The 7,743-nt window shown below is 43.3% G+C and overlaps 1 long non-coding RNA gene across 1 annotated transcript in view; it reads left to right on the top strand.

The window, feature by feature from the left end:
• Positions 1-3,986: 3,986 nt before the first annotated feature.
• The window catches only part of LOC140494081 (uncharacterized), an 88,315-nt gene continuing 84,558 nt past the window's right edge, over positions 3,987-7,743 (top strand). Inside the window, exon 1 of the long non-coding RNA XR_011963904.1 lies at positions 3,987-4,075. This is a non-coding gene — a long non-coding RNA (uncharacterized lncRNA). The remainder of the gene's footprint in view (positions 4,076-7,743) is intronic.

Below are 7,743 nucleotides of genomic sequence, written 5' to 3'. Positions count from 1 at the left end.
AGTTTGTTGTTTAATTTATCCTTAACTGTTCTTCTAACTGCGATGGTGAGGCTATCAACTGTGACAACATACTCAGACTGGAATGTTGTCTTCCAGGGCCTTTCTATTGAGATGTAAGATCTCTCAGTCTGAGGTTGAAGGGAGACAGCTGTGCAGTCTGGAACTGGAATCCCTGGGATTAATTCTGGATTCGGACTACAATGATATTGGATGAGCCCTGTCTGACTGATATCTGCTCTGCTTCAAGTGTTTCATTTATAAATCAACTAGGATCAAATCAGAAATTCCTGCAAGGCTCCTAAACAATCATAAAGTTACTGCAGTACGGAAGAATTCCATTTCGCCCATCGAATCCACACCAACCCTCCTACCCAGACCCACTCCCCTAATATTTCTCATGGCTAACCCACCTTGCCTACACACTCTTGGACATTATGGGCAATTTTACATCATCAATCCACTTACCCTACACATCTTTAGACTGTGAGAGGAAACTGGAGCACCCAAAGGAAACCCACGCAGACACAGGGAGAATGTACAAACGCTACACCGGAAGGTGGAATCGAACCCAGGTCCCTGGTGCTATAAGCTACTGAGCTACTGTATCGTCCTATTATGCTGATGATGCAATTCAGTTTGATTCTTTCTGCTTGAATCCCTATAGGTTACCTAATCCCTCAACACAAACGATCAAACTCCTTTGAGTTTGTGATCTGATCGGGATTACCTGTGAAGTGACAAGTCATTGATCATTCAGATATGGAAGTTTGATAATGTCCATCTACAATCTGTATCACCTAACAGAATCAAAGCTGATTAGAAACGTTGATATAGGATACAATTAGTCAGTAATTGTCTTTGAGTGGTCACTTTCCAGATCAGTTTTACAACCTCTTGACAAATGATGCAATATGGGTTGAGTGTAAAGTGGAACAGTGTACATTGGTGTGGAACCTGAGAGAAATCAAAGTGCTTGGAATTTGAGGTTGAAAAGGTACCTGAGAATCTAAAGGTGTATAAATGATCATCTGGACGAACATGAAAATACAAAGAGAGGGAAAGACTTGGTGGAGGCAGGTTCAATTGAGGCAACCCAGAGGGCATAGGATACTGATATGGAAACTCTATTCAGGATTAAAGAAGAGAAATATGAAGTTGCAACTAAGCCACAAAGCCAAGACAGCTAGTACAGGCATGGTGGGCTGAACAGTCTCCTTCAGCACTGTAACACACACCTGTGAATATTTCAAACAGCACACATGAAACTAAGAATCATAGTTTCAAGCTAGCACAAGGTCATTTTTGGATATTTGTAGGATCTTCTGACCCTTGTGACCCCAGATCACAGTAATATGATTAGCTGTCCTCTGATAAGTCCCAACATGCAACGCAGTTCAAGGCAATCATGCATGGGCAATGTCCATCCCCCATAAATGATAAGGAAAAATTCTTAACATGGGAACCTCTCTAACTCTCCCCATCTCTCTGTCCTCCTTGAAGGTCTGTCACTTTGCTGAGATCCTGGCTCTGTCTTCTGAAAAGTTACTCCTTTGGTGAGTTTTGAGAAGATTTGTAGCTCAGGTTGAGGTTCTGGATGTTAGTTTGCTTACTGAGCTGGAAGCTCATCGCTGTACAAGGTTACATCATCAGTGAGCCTCCGGAAGAAGCACTGGTGGTATGGCCTGCTTTCCATTTATATGTTTAGGTTTCCTTGGGTTGGTGATGTAACTTCAAGTTGTGACATCATTTCCTGTGGTGATGTCATTTCCTGTTGAGGTTTTTTTGGGGGGTGTTGTAAATGGGATCCAAGTTAATGTGTTTGTTGATAGAGTTCCGGTTGGAACCCTATACAGACAACAAGCAAAACTTTTGTCATTTACAAAATACCTTACAAGAACTATAACAAACACTACAGGCAGAAAACTAGCCACCAGGATACATGAACATCAACTAGCCACAAAAAACATGACCCACTCTCACTAGTATCCTTACACACAGATGAGGAAAAACACCACTTCGACTGGGACAACTCACCCATCCTAGGACAAGCCAAACAGAGACACGCACGAGAATTCTTAGAGACATGGCATTCTAATCAGAACTCTATCAACAAACATCCTTAGAAAAAAGGAGATTGAGGGGGGACCTGATTGAGGTCTACAAAATCATGAAGGGTATAGACAGAGTAGATAGAGATAAGAATCTAGATTAGAGTGGTGCTGGAAAAGCACAGCGGGCCAGGCAGCATCCAAGGAGCAGGAAAATTGACGTTTGGGGAAAAAGCCCTTCATCATGAATAGAGGCAGGGCGCCTGCATAGTGGAGAGATAAATGCAGTCTGCAGGCACCCTGCCTCTATTTCTGATGAAGGGCTTTTGCCTGAAATGTCAATTTTTCTGCTCCTCGGATGCTACCTGACCTGCTGTGCTTTTCCAGCACCACTCTAATCTAGACTCTGGTTTTCAGCATCTGCAGTCCTTGTTTTTACCTAGATGTAGATAAGCTTTTTCCCAGGGTGAGGGATTCAATAATGAGAGGTCATGCATTCAAGGTGAGAGGGGAAAAGTTTAAAGCAGATACACGCGGAAAGTTCTTTACACAGAGGGTGGTAGATGCCTGGAATGTGTTGCCAGCAGAGGTAGTAGAGGCAGGCACGGTCGAGTCATTTAAGGTGGTTTGGACAGATGCATGTGTAGGTGGGCAGCAGAGGGATACAGATGCTTAGGAATTGGGTGATAGGTTTAGACAGGGGATTTGGATCGGCTCAGGCCTGGAGGGCTGAAGGGCCTGTTTTTGGGCTGTAAATTTTCTATATTCTTTGTTCTTTGTAACCAACGCATTGACTTGGATCCCATTTATCACCCCCTGAGAAAAAGAACAGGATCACCTCAGGAAATGACATCACCACATGAAATGACATCGTCAGCCCAAGGAAACCTAAACGCATAAATAAAAAGCGGGCCATACCACCAGTGCTTCACCGGAGGGGCACCTAGTATGGTGATGAAACATCTGAAAACAAACCTTCCAGCTCAACGAGCAAACTTACATCCAAAGTTATCCCTTTATTTGTGTTTAATAATGTTGCTGTGAAGTGCCTAGAGATGTAGAAGATGCTCTGTATACACACATTGTTTTTATTGCTGTGAAGAGGGTAAACCAGGCATCAGGAGACTACACCAGTGAAATGGGGAATGAGTGGAATGAGTTGAGGCATTCAGGATGTGTGAATAGCAAAGTAAACTGTGGAGAAACAATTCAGGTTGGTTGATCTAGCTTGACAATTTTAATAGGATGGGGGAACTGATTGGATCAATGCATGAAATCCATTAGATGTCATAATTTATTGTTTAAAAAGATGTTCAAGGGGGATTTTCCATAGCCCGCAAGCGATTGAATTCAGATATAAAAGGAAATGTAACGGCAAAGACAGACATCAACTAAGAGACAGGATAGATTCCATGGTCCAGACTGAAATTGAGCAATTAGTTGAAATGGCACACTGGAGGAGTATCCAGAGAACTGGGAGATATAGCAGTGGCAAAGAAAAAATAGCTGAGCTCAAAATCACAAAGCCGTGATGGTATTAAACCCTGGGCTGTTGAAAGAAGTCAGACAGAAGATATCAGAGACTCCAGCCTCACAATTCTTCAATCTTGCCTTGTTCTGTGGAATTGGAAAGCTGCCAGAATAATATCTCTGTTTTAGAAGCGAGAGGATAATTACATAGCTATAGATCACTTATTCTGACTTTTATTGTCTCAGATTCAAATTGCAGACAATTGAATCAGTGACGAATCAGGGATACAGGGGAGTAAGAATTTCTAAAAGGTAAATGCTGCTTGTCAAATTTGATGGGTGTTTTAGAAGCAATGACCATGAGATAAGTGAAACAAAGGCTGCCCACAGATTTGCAGTAAAAGTTCAATTGGGTGTCTTGCAGAACATTTGTTGGAGAAGTTTCGCTCTCAGGTTAAAAAGAGGAATGTCGCTGAGTGGCGAGAGAGCAAGTGAACAGAAAGACAGTTTGTCAAGTGGTCAGATGGTTTGTGAACATGGACAAGTTAACAGAATGGGTAAGAACACGTCAGATGCAATTTGATGTGGAGGGTTGTGGACAGAAAGATAAAATGAGGATGTTGATTATGTGTTTTGTGAACACTGACCCCATTGCGCACACAGGCTGAGACATGCATCTTTAAACTGGAATGTCACATGTTGTAATGTCATGCAACTCTCCTGAGGGTACAGTCCTGTCTGGTCTGAAACCTATTCCATAAACTAACACCGAACAGGCAAAAATGATGTGTAGTTCTGTGGCTGACCCTTAATGGAGCTATAAACTCAGGCAGTAAAATGCCTCCCACAGTGGTGTCTATCAGCTCCTCATGCCAGTCTCAACGCCATTCTCCACCTTCCCCCACTTGGGCCCACTGTGTTACCATCCTGGAAAAGGCAAAGAAGAGAGAAAAAAATACAGGGATAATAAGGAAAAACATACTCCAGAGAATTTGTCTCCCGCAGGAATCAGGGGGGCAAACTCTCGACTGGTCGGAGTCCAGCCCTGGCACATATGAAGATGATTGTGGTTGTTGGAGGTCAGTCATCTCAGCTCCAACATGTCATTGCAGACATTCCTGAGGGTACAAAGAACACAGAACAAAGAACACCAACTCTGTACTGATACATGACACCTTTCTAAACTAAAAGCTTTTTGCCTCGATGTTTTCCGCATCCCTCTATTATTTGCCTATCCATATATCTGCAAATTTACCTGCCTTCCAGGCACTTACCACCTTCTGTGTAAAAGGATTGTCACTCACATTTCCTTTAAACTTGTCCCCTTTTACCTTAAGGCTATGCAAATGAGTATTTGACAATTGTACCCCGGGAGGAAAAAGCTGGCTATCTATGCCTCTCATAATTTTGTGTCCTTGGCCCAAGCACCTTTACCTGCTTCATCAATAACATTCCCTCCATCAGAAGGTCAGAAAAAGGAATGTTCACTAATGATTGCACCATTCATGTCTCCTCAGGTATAGAAGCAGTCCATGTTCAAATGCAACACATTTGTGGGCGGCACGGTGGGTTCAATTCCCGCCTCAGGCGACTGACTGTGTGGAGTTTGCACATTCTCCCCGTGTATGCGTGGGTTTCCTCCGGGTGCTCCGGTTTCCTCCCACAGTCCAAAGATGTGCAGGTCAGGTGAATTGGCCATGCTAAATTGCCCATAGTGTTAGGTAAGGGGTAGATGTAGATGTAGATGTAGGGGTAGGGGTAGGGGTAGGGGTATGGGTGGGTTGTGCTTCGGCGGGGCGGTGTGGACTTGTTGGGCCGAAGGGCCTGTTTCCACACTGTAAGTAATCTAATCTAATCTAACAACCTGGAGGATACTAAAAACTTGATTAGATTACTTACAGTGTGGAAACAGGCCCTTCGGCCCAACAAGTCCACACTGCCCCACCGAAGCGTAACCCACCCATACCCCTACAACTATATCTACATCTACCCCTTACCTAACACTACGGGCAATTTAGCATGGCCAATTCACCTCACCTGCACATCTTTGGACTGTGGGAGGAAACCGGAGCACCCGGAGGAAACCCACGCAGACACGGGGAGAACGTGCAAACTCCACACAGTCAGTCGCCTGAGGTGGGAATTGAACCAGGGTCTCTGGTGCTGTGAGGCAGCAGTGCTAACCACTGTGCCACCGTGCCGCCCACTTGTAGCGAGTAGCAATCGCGCCACGCCAGTACCATGCAACTACAGTCTCCAACTAGAAAGAACCTATCTACCAAAACTTATCGTTTGCCGAGTTATAAAGTCGTGGAAATCTACAGCACAGAAGAAGACCTTTTGGCCCATCACGTCTGGGCGAGACCTAACCACCTAATTATTCTAATCCCATTTTCCAGTACTTGGCCCAAAACCTCATATACCATGACACCATAAATTAATATCTAAACACTTATTAAATGTTTTGAGAATTGCCAACATGCAGTGAGTTCTAGATCCCCAACACCCTTTAATTGAAAAGTAAATTCCTCACATCTCCTTTAAACATTCTGCTCCTCACCCTTAATCTGAGTCACTTGGTCATTGATCCATCAACCAAGGGAAGCAGTCTCTTTCTTTCTACTCTATCTGGGTCCCTCATAAGTTTATTCATCTCAATCATGTCACCTCTCAGTCTCCTCTGTTCTAAAGAACACAACCCGAGACTATACAATCTCTCTTTTTAACTGGAACTCTCTAGTCCAGGCAACATCCTGGTAAATCTCCTGTGTGGTGCAATCACATTTCCCCTATAATGTAGACTTAGTGTTATCACCATCTTTGAATCATCCATAGTCAACATTTTGGGAGGTATCGTAGACCACAAACTGAACTGGGCCTGCCACATGCTGTATTTACAAGACTAGATCAATGACTGCAATGACCTAATGATATTATTGTTAGACTATTAATCCAGAACCTCAATTAATGTTCCGAGGACCCGGGTTTGAATCAAGGCTGATGTTGGAATTTGCAATTAATTTTTTTAAATGTCTGGCATTAACAACGTACTGTTGACCATGAAACAATTGTCAATTTTCATAAAAACCCACCTGGTTTATTAATGCCTTTCAGGGAAGGAAATCTGCCATCCTTACCTGGTCTAGCCTACATGTGACTCCAGACCCAAAGCAATGCAGTTGACTCCCAACTCTCAATTGCCTCTGGGCAATTAAGGATGGGTAATGAATGCTGGCCTAGCCAGTGATGCTCACAGGCTGTGAATGAATAAAAAAATCTGGGAAATCTGAGCAAGTAGCCCACATGTTGATTCCCTAAAAGACTTCCCACTATAAAGAGTCAGGAGTATGATGGAATACTCCTCGGTTGCCTGAATGGTGCAGTTCCAACAACACTTCAAAAGCTTGACATCATCCAGGAAAACACACCTGCCTGATTGGTGCCACATCCACCACTTCCAATATTCATCTCCCACATTAGCAATGCACAGAGGTATGTAATACTTAGGAAATGAAATGCAAGAGTTCACCAAGACTCCTCAGATAGTGCCTTTCAAACTTCCAACTGGAAACACCACCATCTGCAACTTCCCCTTCAAGCACTGTTCCTTCACTGTCACTGGGTTCAAATTCTGGAACTCATCCTTATGGTATTGTGAGTCTACCTACAATTCATGGACTGCTGCATATAATTTAAGAGTGTGTTCTTATGATCCAAATGGATATTACCACTGGATCCCATTCTGAAGTCTGGCTTGAAAGATCAAATTTTCTTTCTTTAATTATGTGTTCACTCGCTGAAACACTGGTATATCGATTTGGTTTTAACAGCAAACAGAAGTTTATAGTTCAGAAGAAGAACAGTTGAATAAACCCAGCTGGTTATATATAATACAATGTGACAGATTTCAAATGTCTCATCACGGGGAACATTGGAAACCTGGGTCAAAGATGTCGCAAAGGTTCAGGGAAACCAGTTATTATCAGAACGATTGGAGAATTCTCGATCTAACTTTCATGCACCATGACTTCCAACCAATGCCTGAGGACATGTACTTTACATCTCACCAGAGTGGCAACAGTGAAGGGTGTTGGCATGATCCCACTGGATGCTAAGAGTCCAAAAGACTGACAACGCTCCGGTCTATGAAGACAGAGCTGTGTATATGTTGAGCCTCTTTGTCTCCCTAATCCAGATATCATGTCATGTCATGGTGGCTTGTTCC

The sequence above is a fragment of the Chiloscyllium punctatum genome, chromosome 23, assembly GCF_047496795.1.
Source record: "Chiloscyllium punctatum isolate Juve2018m chromosome 23, sChiPun1.3, whole genome shotgun sequence".
Classification (NCBI taxonomy): domain Eukaryota; kingdom Metazoa; phylum Chordata; class Chondrichthyes; order Orectolobiformes; family Hemiscylliidae; genus Chiloscyllium; species Chiloscyllium punctatum.
The sequence above is the reverse complement of the archived record's forward strand: the minus strand, read 5'-3'. Positions and strand labels throughout refer to the sequence as shown.